At 35.0% G+C, this 23568-nt stretch overlaps 1 protein-coding gene across 9 annotated transcripts in view; it reads right to left on the bottom strand.

Annotated features, from left to right (window-relative positions):
- Positions 1-23568, bottom strand: part of TAB2 (TGF-beta activated kinase 1 (MAP3K7) binding protein 2) — a 75323-nt gene that overhangs the window by 36430 nt on the left and 15325 nt on the right. For 4 of the 9 annotated variants that reach the window (XM_037156863.2, XM_053663426.1, XM_053663425.1 and 1 more), the window contains one exon: positions 13469-13617. The exons of 2 other annotated variants lie outside the window; for them this stretch is intronic. The gene's annotated coding sequence lies outside the window, so the exon portion shown is untranslated. Of the gene's footprint in view, positions 1-7062; positions 7151-11161; positions 11225-13468; positions 13618-23568 lie in introns of all 9 variants that reach the window. 3 more of the 9 variants (XM_053663420.1, XM_053663421.1, XM_053663422.1) reach the window with 3 other exon arrangements.

The following is a 23568-nucleotide window of genomic DNA, read 5'->3' as shown; positions in this document are numbered from 1 at the left end:
TAGGAAGTGGGGGGATGGGGGAAGAGGAAGAGAGAGAGAGAGAGAGAGAGAGAGAGAGAGAGAGGCAGTCTGACAGACAGACATTTATTGGTTGCATCTTATATTCAACACGACTGGGACCAAACCAGCAACCTAGGCATGTGCCCTGACCTGTAATCTAACCCGTGGGACAATACTTCAAGGAACTGAGCCACACCAGCCAGGGTCACTCCCTCATTCTTTAAACAATTTCTTCTCTTGGCATCTGAGATTTATACTCTTCCGGCTTTCTTCCTACCCACTGGCAGCTTCTCAGTTCTGTCAGATTCTCTTGCTTTTCTGGAAATCTAAATGTTGGTGGGCTATGGAGGGCAGACCTAGGGTTTCTTTTCAAGGTAATCCATCCAAACACACTGCTTTAAACAGTCTTTGCAAATTTATATTCCCAACTCCAAGGGAGCTCTCCCTCTTGAGTCCCAGACTAATGGAGCCTGCTACCTGCCCGACGTCTCCTTCTGGGTATCTAAAACTCTTCATTTCCCCCCATCTAAACCAATTATTCCCCAGTCCTTCTCATCTCAGTAAATAATAGTACGATCATTCATCCAGTTGCTCCTTCTCTAAAGTCCCATATCCAATCCATCATCAAGTCATCAGAAAACCAATATTCTGAATCTGACCACTTTCCCCATCCTAACCTGCCCGGGTCTCCTCAGCGGTCTTCTCCCTGCCTTCACTGTTTGTTCCACATGCACCCCTACTCTAGTGAGCAGAGTGATCTTTGTGAAAAGTAAACCCCTTTTCACAGGGGGAAAGCAATCATTCCCCCTGCTCAAAATCCTACAACTGGCTAACTGCTACCCCTCAAACTTCATCTACCACACTCCTTGTTCCCTCAGTTCTGAACTGAGCTTTTGGTTCTTTGATTTCTCAAAGAAGCCCCAATTTTAGGGCTTCTGGACCTGCTGTTCCTTGTACCCGGAACACTTTCCCCTCAGATTACTTGCATGGCTCCTCCCCTTACTGCATTAAGATCTCTGGCCAAATATAACTTCCTCCGAAATCACTTCCCGACCAATCTATCTAAAATAATGCCACGCTTGTCTACCCCCACCGCATTCTTATACTCTTGCTTTTGCTTCACAGCATTTTATTTATTTTCTACGTAGCTATGCCCACAATGTTCGCTCCAAAGGATCAAGAACTTTGAGATTTACTGCTATCTCCCCAGAACCTAGGTCACACCTTTCAATGAAACGAAGGTTTTCACTATATGGTTTCTTCACATTACTTTGTTTCAAAAACATATTCCTATGAGCTAGATTTGGAAACATATACAATTTGAGGGAGAGGCAAATAAAATTCAACCTAATCAGGACTACTTTTATCATTTAAAAGAGGATGAATCACGAAAATAAATTTAAACTGCTTCCATTATTAAAACATATAAAGAGATTTCTAAAATTCTTTGTGAAACTCATCACACTTGCTTGCTTTTCTAATAAAAACTATCAAGTACACAAATGAGGAAACTGTTCAAATGTATAAATGTATTTGAGGGCTCCATTCCCTGTAATGACTAAGCAGCTCCTAATAGACCAGCTCTCACCACGAACAACTAGAAACAATAGACAAAGTATTAAAAAACAACTACTTGAAGGAAGAAGGCAACAAAGAAGGGGTGGTGGTGCTGCTGCTGCTAGGGGTGGGGAGAAGGGACTCAGTACTTAGAAGATGGAATGAGGTGACTTTCCAATTTTTAGTGGCTTTCAGCCAGAGAGAGCAGAGGAAACACTGAGACAGAAAACCTGCAGTTTTACTCAATGAACCAAAGGACGGATTGACATAACCATAGCAGCTGAAAACCTACTCAGTAAATCACAAAAAAGAAAAAAACAAAACAAAACAAAAAACAAAACCCACAAGCATTGAATTCCATGTATTCTATACACTGAATAGAATCAGTGTATAGAATCAGGTGTACACACTTCTGATCCCCAAACTACATGTATGGGAGTGATTCCAAGCAGCCAGGCTAAGGCTAAAATAACAAAACTGAGATTTCAGTCTACAGTTAACATGTAGACTGAGTTTAGCCATGTTAAATAAAACAGACAAGAGAGTAAACAAGCAAGCAAACCAACGAACCAAACAACACTCACTGGAGGAACAAAACAGAATGCACAATCTCCACAATCTGGCATTCATAATGCCCTTGCTCTCCAGGTCACAGAAGCTCCTGGATTACAGGAACATCAATACAAGTTTGTAACTAAGATAACTATTTTAACTTGCCCACTATTTTATCTTCTGTCTTCCCCCTTCTGCCACCAGATCAGATGCCTGCCATCTCAGTTTATCTTGTTGCTATCAGTCATTTTTCATCTCTTTTTTTATTATTCAAAAACAGAGATTCAAAGGCAGCATGGAACATTAAGAAAAACTGTAGAGAATAGAGCAGGAAAAAGGTAGGGCCTGAATCATGAAGTGATTCAGTGGTCTTACTATAGGCCATTACAATTTGGAGGTTTTATCTTTAAGGTAATGGGAATCCACTGAAGGATTTAAGCTCAAAGTCAGGGAAGGTGACATGACAGTATGTATATGAGGCCTGTCCAGAAGGTATCCAGACATATAATATGAAAAGTAGAGACACTGATTGAAGAAGATACAAGAAACACTGTACACAGAACAATGTGCCTCAGTCCCCTTCAAAGTAGGCACCTTGAGAGCTCGCACAGTTCTCCCAATCACCATCAGGAGCCCTGTTGTATTTTTCTGAATCTCATTGATGGTCTGAAATATCTTCCCTTTCAAAGGTGATTTCAGTTTTGGGAAAAGCTGTAAGTCGCAGGGCACCAAATCTGGGCTGTAGGGGGGGCCAAGTCACGCAGGTGACTTCATATTTCAAATGAGATGTGATGCACAAGCAGGTGTATTGTTGTGATGAAGCTGCCAATCACCAGATGCCGACAGCTGTGGCCTTCTGGATCCAAATAGTTTCTACAGAGGAATGTTCAAGCTTAATACAAAATGTAATGCAAATTTGTTGCTCTACTTGCTCAGTCATTTTGAATGCAACAGCCACACAGTACACATGCTCACTCAATGATGTTTACTGCCTCCACTGACTAGTACAGTGAAGTTGTCATTGTTCATACATGTGCATTCCAGTCCACTCAACTTGGCTGCCAGGTTAATTGGATGTTGCACAAACCATTCTCATTATATTAAAAATGGCTGGACTTTTCCTGGACAGATCTCATAAATGGAGAATGGCAATAGTGTGGAGAAAAGGGTAAAAGGATATGTGAGAAGCCCAGTTAGAAAACTACTACTGATGTAGCCTAACCAGGAAATGGTAATAAACTGTAACTGTAGAGTCAGCAATGGAGACTGAGTAGAAGAAACTTAAGAGATACTTAGGAAGTAATAATTAACAGCACTTGGTGATGGACCAGATATTGGGGTACAGAAGGAGGTGTCAAGGTTGATTTCTCATATGCTCAATAGTATGGCAGTTTATAGTATGTATAAACTAGGGAACAATGGAAAAGGTCTAAGACTATATATAAACTACGGGGTAGATTATAGTTTGATTTTGAATGTGTCGAGACTAGGGAGGGAACATTCATTCATTCATTTATTTTTGGCTGATTTTTTTTCAATTACGGTTGACATACAATATTATTTTAGTTACAGGTGTATAACATAGTGATTAGAAGTTTATGCAACTTATAAAGTGACTTCCCCCAATAAGTCTAGTATCATTTGATGCCAGTTATTATAATATTATTAATCAATTCCCTATGCTGTACTTTATATCCTCATGTGCCTTTGAAACACTAAAATAGAGATATCACAAGAAGAAATTGGAATATATGGGTCTGGAACTGAGGAGAGGTCTGGGCTGCAGATAGACATTTGAAAAGCATCTTTGGTTTTGGTGTTTATCAAAACTTGAATGCAGATGAGGTAAGATAATCCTACCATATAATTTAAGAACAGTTGAAAACATTCTTCTTGATTATAAACATTATAAAACATTATACGGTCATTACTAATTTCCCCTGCAGGCCAACATTCCTTACAGCTCAGAGGGACAAGTTTGCCACCCTGAAGCTGCTTTTGGGAATACTGATTTTAAGTTGTTTATTAAAACACAAGATTTAGAGAAAACTTTTGACCCTCCCCCTTTCTCACCCAAGAGGCTCAGACAGAGAAACCTGCTTCACGAATGTCTTCAGATGTGCCGTTAGGCTGGCTACCATACATCCATCCCACTGTTTGAGTTGCCTAGCAAGAATTTTCCTGCCATGTATGTTCCTCTCTTCCTCAACTAACTGTAATTGCCAATTCTTGCTTCTGAAATCTGATATCCCCCCCTTTTCCTGTACCCAAAAATGTCTTATATACCCAGTGTTGCCTTACTGTCTTTGGAACTTACATGGGAATTTTCATGTCTATGTGAATTCTCATGCACATGTATTAAAACTTTGATTTTCTTCTGTTAATCTGTCTGCTAATTTGATTATTAGCCCAGCCAGAAGAATTTTGAGGGTGGGGGAGAAATACTAATATTTTTTAGGCCCCTATAAGCTCAAACAAACAAAACAGTACATATACAAAAACTGATTTTTAAGTGTCTTAACTTTTTTGTTCAGGTAATAAATTTTAACATGACATACACTACAATAAAAATTTAAATAAAATTAAAGAAGAAAACATGTACATAGTTTAAAAAGTCAAATAGTACTACAGGGTTTCTCAGGGAAACCAGCACATTCCCTGCATCATGCCTCCTCACTCTTATTCTGTTCTGTAGAGGTAACCACTGCAGAAGGCTCTGATAGATTCTAATGCTAAAGTTTTAGTATATGTAAAACTACATACATATCATTTTATCTTTGCCCCTTTCTTACATGGCTGAGTTTTACTTGAACACAATTATGTTAACAGAAAAATACAGTTCATGCTGAATATCAAGGAGAAATAAGATGTACTAAAATTCATTTCTCAAATGCATTAGGATTCTCCTTTAGTTTATGAAGAAGGAGGTCTTTCCACTTTAACATATATACCATGGTAAAGTTTAATTGTGATTTTTACAGTAATTATTAGAGGATCATTTCTGTGAATACTGGAATCTTGATTTACACAGGATCCTAGGAAATTATCCTGTAAAAGTATGTAATTTAAGAAGAGGTTAGAGATAGGCCACATTGCCTAATAGATTCCTTGCAAGACTCCTCTTTCACACATCTGTCCAATTTTACCTCTTAGAACTGAACCTTGTCAACAACTCCTTTAAACTGTTAGTTCCAAAGTGAAGAAAGTAACATGTTCATTCCTGTACCCTAAACACTTAGAAAGTATATGGCAATTAGTAGATGCTTAGTAACTATTTGCTGCAATAAATCTCTAAATATGCATCAGAATACATCTAGATTTAAAGACCAGTAAAAAAGTGGTGTCCAGCTCTCCAAACTGAAGTGTTTTCCTTACCCTCAGCTGTAAGTCAGTGCTGCTATAATACCTGTTTTGAAACTGCAAATCTGTTCCAGTGCCATTGATATATTAGTGAACAATTTGAGCATCAAGTAAATTTGGTTGCCTTGGACATGGACAACAGTGGGTACCTGTGGGGTGGGATGGTAGAGGGTATGGGATGATAAATGGTGATGAAAAAAATTAAGTCAATTTGGCTGTGATTTTGACTGTGAGAAACACTAGATGAATGCAGAAACCATACTTTCCTGAAACAAGCTATATATGAACACACACAATGTGAATATGAACACACCTCAAATGTCTGCCAGCCACCTCTCAGCTCAGAGCACCTGCGTGCAGTCTGGCACACCCATCCACATCTTGTGACACAATTTTCCTTCTAATTTCAGAACCCCCCCTTTGACCACTTCAGAATAATAAGCTCATTTCCATAAGCAAACTTCAGGCTTTTTCAAAGCAAAGAACATTTATTGTATAAATACTGCCTAAGTATTTACATGTTTTTTAACCACTTAACATTTATACTACTGTGTTTTTTGTAAAAGTTCCTATCTTTTTTCTAAATGTTCACCAATGAAGTTTTGAGTGTTATACTCTGAATCCCATTTTTCCCACAAATCTTGTGATGTGTTTTTTGCACAATTTAACAGAACTGTCTGTACTGCAAAGACCCTCTGACCTCAATGATTATTAACACTAACTTCTCCAGAATGTTTAATGGGAAGGTAGAATCTTTCAACTTATCTCTTTGCTTGTCAATATGCTGTTAACAATTTCTTATAACTATAAGGTGTCTCTTCTGTGGTTGCCTGACATTATCATACTGCACCTGAGTTACTCTTCAAAGAATATTTTCATTATAGACAGAAGCACTGATATGAAGTAAAAATAGCTGAGTGACGTTATAACTTTTAAAATTAAAATGCCATTTAGGTAATAGTTGATGCACTTCACATTTTTACCTTCAAAAGAATTTACAAATGTATAACATGAAAAATTTCAAAGTTATTTTTAACAGCATATTATTAGGATTGTATTTCTTAGAACATGATGTTACAACTTTATGAAAGCAAAGGAAACCTTCCCCCCAAAACCTATAATATCAAGTTATTTTCCTACAAGTTCAAATATAAGAATTATAGCTATGTATTTAAAAATCTAAAATTCAAATACTAACCATTTAAGATTAAAAATAAGATCATTGTAACCCATCTTTACAATAAAATAGCGGCCATATTTGATCATTTTATATAGTTAACCAGTTATTTGCAAACATAAAATAACAGAAACATACCAAATTGGTCATTTAAATGCTATTTACTTCAATAGCAGATTTAGTGGCATTTACAAGCTTGAAGGGAGCAAAGAATTATGTTACCAAACAATGGATTTCTCAACTTCGACCCCTATAATAAATTACTTTCTAAAGAAAAATAATAAACATTAATATTGAAGTAACATAATGATACATATTACCTCTTCTTAAAAAAAACAAAACTTCCCAATTTTCTCATTTAATACACTGCCTCAAGTTCATGAATGTTGACCATTTCTCATGGTTAAAAGGCTTACCAGTAATAAGTTCTTCTAAAAGGAATGTGCAAGTCAGCCACACTTGGCAATTTATGTACTGTGGTTTTGTGGTGAGTGCTACCATTTTCTAAGGATCAAGAAAAGTGCAATAAATCTAAGGCAGAATGGTTATAATTCATCAAAACATATTATATAACTAGCTTTTTGTATATTTTTCCAATTCATATCTCATTATTTTCTAATACATTAGGGCTTTAAGATAAAAACAAGAGTTACTGTTCAGTGCCTCTTTCTTTAATTAAATTTTGGGTAACTCATCCTCTGCATAGATGTTATCTTTAAAAAAAGATGATATAAATGTACTATGACAGTAAGTTCCTATAATAGGTTAAAAAGGAGAAAGATAATGAAAGCACTTGAAAGAACCAATTTTCATTTCACATTAACCATAAATATTTGTAATGAACCAATTATCGCAATGACAAGTGAAATTAAAATAATTTGGTTAAAATATTAATATAAAATGGTATTTTCATATGAAGATTCAGAGAAAGTTATGAGAAGTTTCACCACCTGATCCCTATGCAGTTGCAATCCCTTCCTGGTTTCCCTGTTTTTCTCCTAACACCTTGCCCTTCTTTCTAACATCATGGCCCTCAGCTGACTTTCCCCAGGTGGGACTGCTAACCAGCTGCTAATGTGTGTTGTGGCACTGGGAGTGTGACAATTAAGTTCCTGAGTTAGATATAATGTAAATGGATAGTTATTAGTGATATCATAAAACCTTTATTAACTAACAAAAAGCTAAATTTGACTATTGTTAAATTATACACATACACCTGATCGGTCATTTGATAACTGTGGTAAATTATAAGACCATTAAGCCTGCTAACAAAAATAAAATCTGTGTGTAAACAGAAACTTTTAAACAAAGATTTCACTACTAAAATGGTACTCAGAATCTTAAAAAGAAGAATTCAAGATGAGCAAAGTTAAAACTGACAAAACAGTATTGTCACTGCAACAAATTTAATTAAAAAATTAGACTGAATCAAGTCTCTAAAATATAATGTGTACAATGCAATAATTTTATGAAATATGTGTCAGTCTTTCAAATCTAACACTTGCTTGTATAGATGGCTAGTAGTCTTATTATAATTATAGTGAATGAAATTTTTGTTAGCTGGTCAAGAATAACCCCAGAACTGTAGAGAAACTCTTATCTCAGCAAATTTATTATATATAAATCTGTTTCACATTTCTCCAAACAATTATAGATACCCTTAGAGAATATTTAATGTTTTTAATTGTATAACTGAATTAAAAAAAATCAGAATATGATCACATAATACTTATCTATAAATCCAGAAGGACTTCCCTAATGAAATATGAACTTTGAACTGCAAACTATATGAAAGTGGTCATCTAATTAACATCTTTATAAAATAACATTTTCTAATGTATTATTTTAATATATTTTCATATGTATTATATTTTAATAAGCTCACTGAGTGACTACTACTTAATACTATAATGGGTGCTGAATATTCAAATTAATAAAAGCACAGTTGCTTATGTTCAAAACTTTTCATTTTAGTAGGAGACAAACATCAACAAATACATGTAATAACTGAGTCGGAAGTGCAGTATATAAGGGAAAAGGAGGGAGCAGTCAATTTTGATATAAGGGTAGAATTTTAAAAGAGGATTCAGTAAAGGTGACAACTAAGCTGGGCCTTGGAAGATGAAAACATATTTACTAGGTGGGTACGTGAGAGGAAAAGAATATCTTAGACATAAGTTAACTGCACCCAGAAAAAGACTTAAAGGAGTAAAACAGAATGGCAAGTTTTGGGAAACCACAAGTAGCTGGGCTATTGGTGAAGTGCAGGTAGTAAAACAAACAAGGAGAAAATGGGATGAAAGATGAGGATGAAAACATGGGACAGGTAGGGTTACATCACAGAAGATCTAATTGACCTCCTTTGCACCATGTATACCGCATCCCACAAGTCAGCAAAAACATGCCCCTCCCTTTCTCCATTCAGATAATTTATCTCCAAAGTTCCAGGCCCCGCCTGGTTCTGTGACACCCCACCAGGTCCCAGAGGCGGGCATACATTCATTCAGCAACATTTACTCAGTGCCATGTGCAGGTGCATAACCTGCAATGGAGGTCAAAAGAAAGAAATGCCAACTCAGGAATTAAGGACGGGCAGGAAAAACTTCGTGAAGACTGTAGTGCTTCAGCTTAACCATGAGAGATGAGTAATACAAGTCTTGCAGGATGTCAATGACAACTGTGTTGGGGGAAAGGTCATGAAAGAACATGATAAATTTAATCAATCATGGTATAATGCAACTGGGAAGTGAGATGAAGTTGAAAAGGTGGGAAAATTTCAGTGAAAAACACACAGATATCAGGTAATGTAAAATCTACATATAAGAAAATTTAAGTGGTCTGCAACTTTCTCCGAGATATGACCTACTTCTTGGTTCACCATTTCTGGTGTCCATTCCATAAACATTGCCCACTATATGCCATGCAATGTGCTCTAAAATATGCAAAGATGAATGAAGTATAGTCAGTGCTTTTGAGATTAAAATCTAGTAGAATTCAGATTTATATAGGACTTTTTAAAAAAAAATTTATTTAGTTTTAGAGAGAGGGTAAGGGAAAGAGAAAGAGAGGAGATATTCATCAATGCATGGCTGCCTCTTATATACCCCATACTGGGGACCTGGCCCGCAACCCAGGCATGTGCCCTGACTGGGAATCGAACCAGTGACCCTTTGGATCGCAGGCCCATGCTCAATCCACTGAGCTACACCAGCCAGGGCTATATTGGACTTCTTATAGCAAATATTTGTTATCTCATTTTACCTTTCCCATATATGAAGCAGAGAAGACAACTGTTATATCATTTTTCTTAAACTAAAAAGAATTAAGGAGAGACCTATTAAGATATATATATCCAGTTATCTGCAATCAGTTGCGAGATGGGTTGAATGAAATTAGTTAATAATAAGGTACCAGAGTTCTATCTCTTTATTTATGTTTATATAAATTAAAGTATCTAATCTAGAGACAAGCATATGTGTTCAAAGAGGAGGATATAAGGATGATCACACCTCACTGTGTATTAGTAAAAACAATCTAAGTGTCCACTGAGGAAAGAATAAGTAAATTATTGTACAGCAATAATAAGGCATGCCATTCAACTGCTTTTTTAAAAAAGTGGAGTAAAATATCCAAGTAATTATATGGAAACACCTATTAAACATTTCCAAATGAAAAAGATGCAAAATCCATGTATAACCAATTTGTGTTTTTTTAAAATAAGGATACCAAAGAGAGATTTATAGAAAAGGTTCTAAAAGGATATCACTAATTATTTTGAAGATGGGGCTGGGGAAAGGGACCCATGGATGGAAGATGGTCCAAGGAGGCTTAGTCATCTCTATTATGTTTTTATTTTTATAGGAATATAGATGCAGTAGTCAGTATAAACAACTGAAGATAACTAGAGCAAAATATTTTCCTTATAAAATTATTTCCTATATATTTCCACATAACATTACCTGTATTCTGATATGTGGGTAAGGAGAGTAATAGTAGAACGGAATGAGTTATTTGAAAATACTTGTACTTAGCCAACTATATGCACTTTTAAATACTTAAAGATGTTACCCATGTTGAAATTGTTAATGATATAGTTAACAGATGCAGCAATTATCAATTTTCAGAATGCTTGACAGGTAAGATGTACAGTTATATTTTATGTTTTAATTTAATTAATTTATCCATAACTATCTCTATGCTTAGTCTCCTAATTCATAGTGTCCTGTTTATAACAACAACAAAAAGGACAGGTCTCTCTCTCTCACCCAAAGGCTACCTCAACATGAACTAATGCGCAGCCTTCAAACTGAGTAAGCAGTACCTTCTACCAATGAGATGGTATAAATGTTTGAAAGAAAGAGGTAAGGGGTAGTAGAAAAAGAAGTTTATTGTTACTATCTCAAGCTTAAGAGTCTCCAAATAAATGTGGCACTGTTACACAAATTTATCACAAATAATGGTGGACAAGAACACTTTTTTGAGCTTATAGTACAGTCAACAGAGTTTAGCACTTACTATAGACCGGGTCCTGTGCTAAATGATTGACTTGTATTATTTCAGTTACTTCTCACAACATTCCTGTAGTAAGGATTAAATGAGACATTGAAGGTAAAACACTTCATACACAATGCCTCACACATATAATACTAAATGCTGTCCTTTATTAGGTATTACTGCTGCCTAATCTCTTAACTTTATCAAGCAATTCTCCCTCTGCCACATCCAGCTTTTCAAAAGACTCCGTGATATATGTGAACCAGGGCCAGAAAATCTTCAATGGAGCTCTATTATTTACTGAATTAAATCAAACTCCTTCACTTGACATTCATAAGCATACACGGCACAGTTCTATCTTCCATCATCCTGTACCTTACTATTTTTTAGGCACACTGGACTGCTGACAATTTCTAGGATATATTACACATACTTTCATTTCCATAACTTAGAAATACTCTTGCCACACTCTCTAAAGAATTTTTCTACCCTTCAAGGCTCAGTAGAAACAGTACTCCCCCCCCCCCAAATTGATTCTACCTGGTATCTTCAACTATCTTGTTTGCATCTTATGATACTTTTACTTGTCTATAAGCTCACTCAAAGTTAGGTTTATTCTTCTTGACAACCTCACTGTGCCTAGCACCATGCTTTAAACACAATTTGCACTCTATAAAGACTTTTACCATTACTAACAGCCCCAGTGATAACTAGTACGATTTGAAAATCAGATGCAATTCCCTCTTCATCTTTCCCTTTAATTCACTTAACAGTAGTAATGCTCCAATAATTCTAGTAGTAGCTCCCTTTCCAGTCCTAATTCAACACTCAGATAAAATTTTTTCAACATCAAACAAATAATGTGGCACATAATCAGTGACTTAATACTGACTAGATTGGCTGATTTTAAATTCTTTATGCATTAATAATTGAGGGAGGAATTTAAAGCTGGAGCTAGAATATTAGAATCATCTCTTAAAATCACAATTGGAATATTAAATTACTCTGTTTGATATTGGGTAATCTCTAACCTATCTGAACTGAACCTTAAAATCAAAAGATATGGTCCTGGCTGGTGTGACTCAGTGGACTGGGCACTGGCCTATGAAGCAAAAGGTCACCAGTTCGACTGCCAGTCAAGGCATGGGTTGTGAGCCAGGTCCCCAGTTGGTGGTGTGTGAGAGGCAACAGAAATAGATGTTTCTCTCCCTCCTTTCCCCTCTCTTTGAAAATAAATAAATAAATAGCCCTGATTGGTGTGGCCCAGCAGGTTGAGTGCCAGCCTGTGAATCAAAGGGTTGGTGGTTTGATTCCCAGTCAGGGCATATACCTGGGTGGCAGGCCAGGTCCCCAGATGGGGGAGCATGAGAGGCAACCACACATCGATGTTTCTCTCCCTCTCTTTCTCCCTCCCTTTCCCTCTCTCTAAAAATAAATAAAATCTTTAAAAATAAATAAGTAAATAATGCTTTTAAAATAAAAAGATATGATTATCTTTTTTAGTAAGTAAAAATCATCTTTATGGATTAATTCTGTTTCTAAATTTATACAAACTGGTAAAAGAGATCAATATCCTTAAAAATTAATTGACCTTAACCCTCAAATCATTCATAGGTAGTTTCCCCTTGGTTAAAATCTAAGGCAGCAAGAAACGTCAGTTTTTAGTTTTCTTGTTACATTTTGCTGTTATAATTCCAAACAGTTGTAACTTTCTAGTATGGTTATTTTTTTTTTTGAGCAATCAAGTAAAAATAAGGTAAATATTAGTTATATACTTATATTTAAAATTAAATTCTTCGGCAAACAGTTCCATATAATACATTATTTGGTTGTATCCAGAACTCTTACTTATCATTCCCAATTGCTGAAGAATATATTAACTCTTTACATGAAGGCATTCATTCATAGTATAGAACTCAGGATGGAGAAGTAGTTTCATTTATTTAATTCCCTTGATGTACATTACTTGCTCTATATGTAAAACTCTTAAAGGAAGATAGTTCTATTGTGGTTAATGCTTACTTTTCAGTGGAGACCAATTACTTTTTGTATACATTTACAGGGCTTAACTCAACAGCATTTCAAATTTATTTTTTTAAAATTTGTTTATGGATTAGTTTGCTACTACTAGCAAACAAATTAAATTAGAAATATTCAGGCAAAAGGTATGTTAAGGTCAATACTAGCCACAAGTTACCTCAATGTTAGGGATGCTACTATACTTTAAAGCAAAAGGACCATAAAATTTTAAAGTTTTGGTTATTAAAGATATCATCATAAGGCAGTTACATAGGCTAAGCTTGATGGGTGCCATCCACTTTAGCATACCTGGAAACAGAAAAATTCAAATTGTAGCTGTTCTTGGTTGGCCCATTGCCATTTTTGCAGCTTACAAATTTTTAATTAAGTAACTGCAGTGAGCTCATCTCTACTGGATACTTCTTTTCCAGGGCAGGTCCAGGAACTGGGTCTGGAGCCTTGAAAGCAGAAGAGAAACTAGAGTAAACTAGAGGTAGGCAGAACAAAAAACGTGACCAGATAACATTATGAGATCTAACAGCAGTTAGGCAGTCCCCAATGTCTCTCACATAAAATATTCCGAAGTGGAAAAAGGGTCTCTTAAGTTACACGTTACCAGAAAATGCTATTTACATTAGTTAAGTCATTATTTTAATTTACCCAACTCTATTCTAAACTCCCAATCTTGAAACTGAAACAATAACCTTTGTAAGATCTCTACTGGCTTTAGCAATAGACTGTCCAATATCAGACCACAGAATATAACAGAAAGAGAAAAACAATAAACCCATTTTCAACCGTAAAACTTCCCAAAGTCCTCATTTTCAGGTCATTTTGCTTTTCTCTTTTGCTATCCTATTTACAGTCCTCTTCTAACTGTGCACCTAATTTCTTAAATTAATTCTCTTGAGGTTAAGAAATGCTTTAGATATAGCCAAACAATGAATTAAATTTCAAGTTCCAATTTGAAAAAAATACTTGGTAGTTCATAAAGAGGGAAACAAAGAACAGCTCATAAGACATGGTTCTTAACCACACTGGAAATTCTCTCTTCCGTTACCAAAATAGATTCAATGATGAAAAAAATTATTTTTGGTTAGGTCCATATTGAAAAACAAACAGAACAAACAACTCTGCAACTACAAATGTTACAGAAATGGTAGGATCTGAAAAGTGGTAGACTATTGCATGAATTAGATCACCAGGGCCGGGAAACAATGTCCTTATGCTTGGTGAACTGGCACCCTAAGGATTTTCTCCAAGAAACCAATCCCACAGTGGTCAAAATACACTGAATTGCCCGCTGCTGCCAAATGATAGGTGATTATGAGAATTATAACAAGACAAAAAAAAAGTGAAGACAAGGATTCAAATAACGCCCCGCATCTTTAGTAATCAGCAATACAACAAAGAAAGACAGAATTAAGTAGTTTTTAAGAAAATATAAATTTTTGATCTTTTGTGATGGCATACTGTTGGTAGAAAAAACCTGGTTTTGTAGCATTGTCTTGGACAAAAATTTTCTGCAGAAGTTTCTTTTCTATTAAATGGGGCACCACTGCACACCTCACTGGTCTGCCATGAGAATTAGCTTAAGTATAAAAAAAAAATCTGACAATCTGGCATATAGCAGGTATTCAATACGTTATTACTAAAAGATAAAACATTTTTTTGTTCTCAACATGGGTATAATTCCATTTCATAAATACTAAAGCAACAGCTATGTAATAAGCTTTAGTTTTAAATAACTCCTCTGCATCATATCCTAAGAGATAAAACCAATTTATCATCACTGATTTCAGAACTACAAAGTAGATGTGTTAGAGAGCTCAATTCTGAGAACTAATAATAAATAAAAATATAACAATTTACATGTAGTGGCAAACAAGAAGACATGTAACTCTTTTCCAAGTAGAGTAGAAAATAGTTTTGTCAACACACCTCTTGTTAAGGTTAAAGATCTGGAATACAATGCTTTTTAAAACACAAAAGAAGCAACAACGTGATATAACTTGGGTCTTGAAGTCAGGAAATGCTTTAAGGGCAAAGAAAAGTCTTATATTTGTGCAATCATTTTCCTTACTGATAGAACAGTGGGCACCACAGAAAATTATTATTTACTAAATATGGCTCAAAGATCAGATTACACCTTCTCTGACATTACCAAGTAATAGTATCACAGCCACAAGAAATTAAAAAAAAATTCCTTAAAGTCATTCTAAATGTATTTACTGCTACAATTTTATTTCAAAGTAGTTTTTAGAAGTTAATATAAAAAGTGTCTTATTCAAAACAGGCTGTACTTTTCTTGGCGATACAGTTTGTTGCATTCCCCTAAGAGCAAAACAAAAAAACCAACAAAAGCTATTTTAAGAATGAAGATTCCCATTCATTGACCCATATGAATAGGCTTTCAGTTTAAAGGACATAAAAGGAAAAAAAAAACACTAAAATCCACTTTAGATTAACTTCTATCATACTGAAATCTCATTACTCATGGTAATACTTCAGTTGATTCTTTTGGCTTTTCCACATATAGTGAATTTGCTTCCTTCCTTTCAAATAATTACATCTCTAATTACATCTCCTATTTTGGGTTTTTTTTTTGTGTGTGTCTAATTATATTGGCCAGCATTCTCAGGACAATGTTATATAATAGTAATGCTGGCCACATCTTTCTTGATTCATGGCTTTTTAAAAGGAATTTCGCTATTTCACTAAATACTGAAATAGGAATTCAACCATAAAAAATGCTGACTTGTGGTCTGAGATACATAAAATCTTAGGTATATCAATTTATTCTTGTTTCACTAAGGATTATTATCAGAAATAAATGTTGGTTGTTTTTCTCTTTTTGGTGTCCGTTAGTCATGATCCCCCCTCACCTACTAATATGAATTTGATTTATCACTATGTTCCTACAGTGAATCCAATTACAGTATTACTCTGTTAATGTAATGATAGATTCCATTTTACAGTTCTATTAAGCATTTTTTACACCAACTTTTGTGAGATTTGTGTGTGTGTCTTTCATATTTTATCATGTGATGCTGAATTTATAAAATGAACTGGGAGGCTTACCATTTTTCCTCTCTATATTCTAAAATAGTTACCTGGTGCTTGATGTTTTAAGGAATTCAATGGTAAAACCTCCTAGGTCTGGTGCTTTTTTAGGAGAAAGAAAAGTCTCTTACTACTAAGACTCATATTTCTCATTTGTGGCTCCAGATCTTACCACTTTGTTTCACATCTCCCTTTTCGATCTCTCCCTCCCACCCATGAACGTGTTTATATCTTGTTTAGCAATTATTTGTTCACAAAGCTATATATTAAAATTGGTACTTTATTCAAGGTACTGAGAAAACAGAGAATGAGCTGTAGTTCCTGTCCTTTACCTACCCCCTAGTCCAGTAAGAACCATAAACATGCATGCAAAAAACTGCAATAGCAACATAAAGAATGAATATGCTATGCCAGTCCATGTATCTACCATTCAAGTCTTGCCAAATGTACCTACTGAGTAACATACACTATGGCCTCAACTTTGTTTTAACCTGCCTTCAAGTTTCCTCCCTTAAAACAGTTTAATTATAATCACCAAATCCAACCTCTTAAGGATCCTCACCTACCTTTTTCCAATAATGTTAAGTTCATAAATATTTTAAGGTTTATTAGTCATTTCTACTTTACCATATCATTTGATCATTATGAAAATCACTGCACCGAGGAAGCCTAGGTAGTTATTACTCTCCCTTTTTTGCAAGGCTCAGAAAACTAATTTACTGATTATCAAATCTCCGATAAACAGCAGAGTCAGAGCCAGAAATATATTTGTGGTTTTCTAATTCTAGGTCCAGGGTTCCTTCTCTATATTGTTATGAAATTGACTGAATGATTACTAACTTGATTAGTGATCATTATCTTGAAAATGTTTACTGCATGTTCTTCTAGTTTCCCAGGGTCCTTATTTATATGTTTGTTCTTACTGTCTGTCAAAAGAATGTTAAGTGTAAAATTATGACATTCCTTCTTTAACTTCTTCCCCTGGTATCTCATTTATACTTAGAGCACAATCTAAGGAGAATCTCCTTTGAATTGTGGTTTAAGTTTTCTATTCTACTTGATGAAACTTAAATACTTAGAATTGTAGAATTTGATACTAAAAGAAGCCTTACAGATTATCTAGCCCAACATCTGTATTTAATAGAAGAAAATCAAAGTTCAAATCATACAAGTTGGTAGCAGAATTTGAATAAAAGTTTAATACAAAATTTGCCTTTTAGAATGTATGAATCACAAAATGCATACATTTGTACACAAATAGAAAGCAATAAAACTAATTTTAAGTATAATTACTGGACCTTATTTCATTTTTGTCAAAGAAACAGTAGTCCCTATTTCTAAGAGTTTTTATTTATATGACAGCATTAACATATTGAGTCCATTTATCAAAGTAGATTTTTAGAAATGTCACAGAACTGCAATGCAGTTAAAACTTACCCAATTCTTTATATTCATGCATTAAATATCTGTATTTCAGATTTTTAAAGTGAATTGGGAATCAAAACCACACCACTATCTATGGTAATGCTTCCTAGCTAGGGTGATACGACCCAACCCACAGGGCAGACACAGACACCACTGGACTGCTCGCTGTGAAGCACTTAGATCAGTGGCTGGCACATGGTACACATTCAAAACATGTCAGCTACTACTGCGGCTGCTGCAGCCATGACTCCCTTTGAATATATTCGTATTATATAAATAAGGCCATATTAACGACTCTACAGAAAAGACTACTGTTAGGGGACAAGCACCTCACTGTACTCCTTTCAGTCTACTTTCCAGGTGAGCATGGCCCTGATTCTTAGTTATCCAGGACCACCTCTCTCAGCCTAGAAGTCTGAAGGCTCTGAAAATCCAGAGCTTATTTTAAAAGGAAGTTTTATAGTCCAGTACATCTGAGCTTTTACTTCATCCGTGATATGAAATACATGAAAATTAAAAGGGAATCTCATGTGAAGCAAGTTTAAACTTACACTCTTTCCTAAACTAGCGTCCCTCAACTTCTCATTTTTTTCAGAAGTAGCAATTCTCTTTTTAGTCTGAAAACAAAAATTATCTAAGCTCTTCACATGCCTCTCTCAGCTCCTTTAACTCTCATCCATTTAATTATCATCCTCGTGCAATTTCTAAGAGTCTCCTCACTGGTTGTTACCATCAATACAGTCTACACTCACCTGCACAGTACTAAAATCTAGAACGTGCTGAAGATCTTTTTTCATGCAACTCCACGTCAAAATTTATCTGGTAGTGGCAAAAATCTGCTTTGAACTAATATGAGGCTATTTCTGGGCTTTATTTGGCCTACTTTACTGTGAATATTTCCATGTTTCATTGCAAAAATGTTAGTGTTTAATTCTGAGTGATATCTTAGATCTTCCTGGGGGTGTTACATAATATATACTAAACATACAATGTTACCTTTCAAAAACTCAAAAAAAAAAAAAAAAAGTGAATTCCAAAGCCCAGTTGGCCTCTGGGTTTCAGATGAGGTATTGTGGACCTGTACAAGATTATTCCAAGAATCCTGATTTAAGCATCTTACTCCCTTCTTTCTGATATGTTCTCTTACATCACTCCATGGATCTTAGCCTCACTATTTACCACTCAGTCCTGTAAGGGGACTTGGACTTGTCAGTTTTGCTCCACTGCTACTGCTCCCACACTACCCACCGATCGATCATCCAGCATCTGAATGACCAGACCCACAGCTTACCTCCCTGCCACACCAAGGTCTTCCCACTTGACTTATCAAGTACATTATAGCAGATTAAGAAATGTTCCTTCATAACCACTTTAAATATTTTACTGCTGTGAACAAGAAATTAATAACCTGGAGCAGATAAACAATAAGAGAGTAAGAAAAGTAATTGTGGGATCACAGACATATGTTGTTTTAACTGTGAAACCTTTGTTTATCTACAGTTGTGAGCCAAAAAGAGGTCTTCCCTCTTTTTAAAAATGTAATAAAATTTAAAATTTTCTAAATTAACCTACATTTATTCTGTAATTAAAACAAACAAATGAAAAATTTACTAGGCTCCTTTGCTTGTATAGTTTTCAATGCCTTCTCCAGTATGGTTCCACCAGATCTGGCATCATGGACCCCTTAGGCAGTCTAGATAAAGAAAGCTACAGATTCCCACTCAGAATGTTTTTAAATATATAGTACACAGGATTACATAGAAAACCAGTTATACAAAAAGTTACCAAGTGTTTCTAAAATCCGTATTTGTAATATATTAAATATACATGCTTATTTATTACCACTCAACACATTAAAATCTAACAGGGTCTAACAACAACCATAATTTTGAAGTAGAAATCTGCATAAATTAAATTCAGAGATGTCACAATTGTAAATTAATATGAAAATATCAGTGCTTTTTCAATTAGTAATAAAGTCAAAGGCACTGCTAAATACTACTGTGGTTATTGCTTAAAATAATAATAGAAGGAATGCTAAATTTCAGTTGCGGTTATTGTTAACGAAAACTTTAAAATGTGATTTTTTTTCTCATCTAATTGCATGGATTCCTCTAAATTCTATCCTCAGACTGCCTTCAAGGGTCATGGAGACTAGTTTAAAACTCTTTATGTTAAACCCACCTACTTTTATTTCCAACTATCCCCCTTCACCTGTAAGAACCCAGTCAGGCTTGTCTGAACACGTTCATCTACGGTTTCTTTCCTGACTATGCTCAGAATGTCATTTCTCCACTTTGATGCTTATCAAAATCTCAACTACCAGGACACATGTGTCCTCACCAGGAATCGAACTGGCAACCTTTTGCTTTGTGGGATGACACCCAACCAACTAAGCCATATGGGCCAAGGCTATTCCTAATACTCTTAATGTAAGGCTTCAAGATCCAACATTTAATTATTTTCTTATGGTTCTACTTCTCTGTCTCCTCATCTAAGGTAGAAGATCCCTGGGGATATGAGCTATATGCTTGTATATAGCACACTGCCTATATATAATACAGGCATACAGAATGTATGCAATAAACTATTATCAGTAAATCAAGCATTAGAGTATCATTTGTTTGGCAAATTAAAGTAGCAGAAAATACATACAGAAGAGGCCAAAAGTTCTACTAAGCAGTTAAAATAGATGTTATAAGGAAAGCTTAATAGTTCATCCTCAATCAGAACCTAAATAATCTTACTATATTAAACACTCGGAAGCTTATTTATTAGGCAGTAATAAATTCCAAATAATAAATCAGAAAAGGAGTACTAAAGTAGGCATAAAACAATGATTCATTTAAAAAATATTTGCTAAGCACCTACTACATGCAAGGCACTATTCCAGATTCCAAGATTCAGGGGTAAAAAAACAAAAAACATCTCACACAGGAATTTTCTGTTAGACCTTGGACTAGAACCTGGGGCTCTTGACTCTCATTCTAAAGCTCTGAAACAAAAAGCCATTTATTTTTCAGAAAATGTTAAGTATGGGGCAGGGGAAATGTTCTTCATTCCAGAAGGCTAAGCTATAAAAACAAAGGTTTGAAGCTATTAAAATATGTATATATAAAATCTACATAGTATATCTAAAAACATAAAAATCAGGCTATATAAAATCTATAAAGGTATAGATTTGGGGATGTTTCAATGATCTTATGTAGAATATTTATTACTTAATGATACTAGATGAATGAGGCATTCCTTACTCATTGATTAATATTTTACTTTATTTATTTATTTATTTATTTATTTTTAGTCAGAGGGGGAAGGGAGGGAGAAAGAGAGGAAGAGAAACACCAATGTGTGGTTGCCTCTCTTGCAGCCCCTACTGGGCATGTGCCCCGCAACCCAGGCATGTACTCTGATTGGGAATCGAACCAGCAACCCTTTGGTTTGCAGGCCAGTACTTAATCCACTGAGCCACACCAGCCAGAGCTGATTAATATTTTAATCACAAACACTTCGTAAAGAGTTCTGACAAGTTACTTTACTTATTTCATATAAAAACTACCAATATCCCAGAAGTGGGGTGGGATGGCAGTAGTGATGGTGATAAATATTATTGTAAACAATCTAATATTTTTCATTGGAGGAAAGGACGCAAAAGAGGACAGTTCAAATGTGGCTGGGAAAGAAGAAACTGCTGGCCACACATTTTAATCTCAATTGCTGATTATCTGATTATGACATCAAAAAGAAATTACTTTTCCTAAAGGGAAGTAAATGAGCGAAGGGGACAGAAACAGGGGCAGGGCTAAAACAAACAAACAAACAAACAAACAAACAAACAAACAAACAAACAAACAGCCTTACTAGCAACCTACAGTCACCTTGCCTAAAACTCAACTCAATAACGTATCTCTATGTTAATTATTAATAATGAGCATGATTCTGAAGCTAGAAACCTCAGGGTCTTCTTCCTTTCCTCCACATACAATGAATAGTGAATTTCCACTCATTACTCTTAAATATTTCTTGTATTCATCCTTTTCTCTATTCCTACAATGTCCTTGTTCTTCAGGTATCTGTTACCTGTACAATCACAGGTACACAATAATCTCTTAGCTGATGACTTACTCCACTCCTAGGCCTTTCTAAGCTGTATTTCACAGTGCTAACAAATTTTATAGCGCCTAAAACTGTATCTGGATCTTCCTCCCCAAGAGAGGTAAGAAATGTTATTGTATAGAGTTTCACTAGAAGGTGGTGATATTGACTGTGGGAATAATGGAAAAGAGGCTAGGAAGGAAAAGAGAGGACTGGAAGACCAAGGACTTACTAAAAAGGGGTCAGAAAAGTTATATAAAATGCAGAAAAGATCAAGACAGCCAATGAAAAAAAAGGCTTAACAATTATTATTATAAATTTTAAAGTTTTTTAATAGCAAAATGTTTTCTATAAATATCTAATATGTATTAAGAATTTAGCCCTGGCTGGTGTGGTTCAGTTGGTTGAAATGTCATCCTGTAAACTGAAAGGTCTTGGGTTCAATTCCTGGTCAGGGCATAGGCCTAGGTTACAGGCTGGGTGCCCAGTAGGTCCAGATGCATACTAGAAGCAACCAATTAATGTTTCTCTCCCCTTCTTCCCTTCTCTCTAATATCGGTAAGCATGTCCTCAGGTGAAGATTAAAAAAAAAAAAGAATTCATTATATGCTAGGTACTGGGTCAAATGATTTATAAAGCATTCATTCATGCTCCCAATAATCATGTAAGGTATTATCTCTACATCAGACTCAATTTACCATATATTGTTCTTTCCCAGGGAGGAATAATGATTATTTTACACATCGCCACCCTCACCTTATTACCCATAATGCCTAACCCAGAGCACTAAACAATTTGAAAGCATAAGGTACAACTCAGAAAAAGACATTTGACCATTATACATACTTTGGAATCTCAAAAACTCATTTACTTTCAAAAGCAAGCAAGTTCACTGGCTTTAAAATTCAGCAGTGTGTGGGTTCACTCATTCACTCACGAATATTTATAGAGTGCCTAATTGCCAAGCCATTGTACTAATGCTGTAAAAACTTACATTTTAGTGGGAGAAACTAAAAAGTAAACACAATATTTATTATACAATATGATAAATCCTGTGAAATAAAACAAAGAGCTAGAGAGTTATAAATTAACTCTGGAAAATATCAGTAGAGTTAACCAAGTTAACCAGTTACAGTTACAACAGAAGATCATGGCATCTTAAAAATATTTTCCAGAACAGTTAAAACGAAGTAAACATATCTGAATGGAACTCAGAAGACCTGTTTTTTTTTTACGAATTCTGTAAACTGAGGCTCACCCTCTCTCTTTTCTGATTTTTGGGTCCAAGTTAGAAATCTAAGTCTCTCCTTGCTAGCTGTTTCACATTCCTGTTGTTACATTTTGATTTTAACCTGGCTGTTCTGTACAAAAAGAAATACTGCCATAGAAAGCCATCCAAGTGCTTAATAATGGTATCAAGTCTTTTCACAATACACACAGAATTACTTCATTTTATAAAGATTTAGAACAATGCTCTGAAATTAATGACATATATCTCATTAATATTATAGCCATCTACCTATCAAATAAGTATGGTTAAATGCATATAAAAATATATATCCCCCCAAATTATCTCCCAGTCACATAATTTCTGGTGCATTTAATGTCAGATACACAACAATCTGGTAACAGACAAAACCAATCCGAATTTTCACAAAGTTCTTCACATGCTAGAAGAATATGGCTTTTTATTAATAAATCTTAAAACAGTACAGTAAAAAGAAAAAGTTTAGATATACTTTTCAATAAATAACACTATAATTTCTCATCCATCAACTAACTCAATTGATGACTCTCAAAAATTTCTACTTCTACCCTGAATCACC

This window comes from Artibeus jamaicensis, unplaced genomic scaffold (genome assembly GCF_021234435.1).
Source record: "Artibeus jamaicensis isolate MK-2021 breed Jamaican fruit bat unplaced genomic scaffold, CSHL_Jam_final contig_3176, whole genome shotgun sequence".
In the NCBI taxonomy this organism is placed as follows: domain Eukaryota; kingdom Metazoa; phylum Chordata; class Mammalia; order Chiroptera; family Phyllostomidae; genus Artibeus; species Artibeus jamaicensis.
Note: the sequence above shows the minus strand (reverse complement) of the source record. Positions and strands in the feature narration are given on the sequence as shown.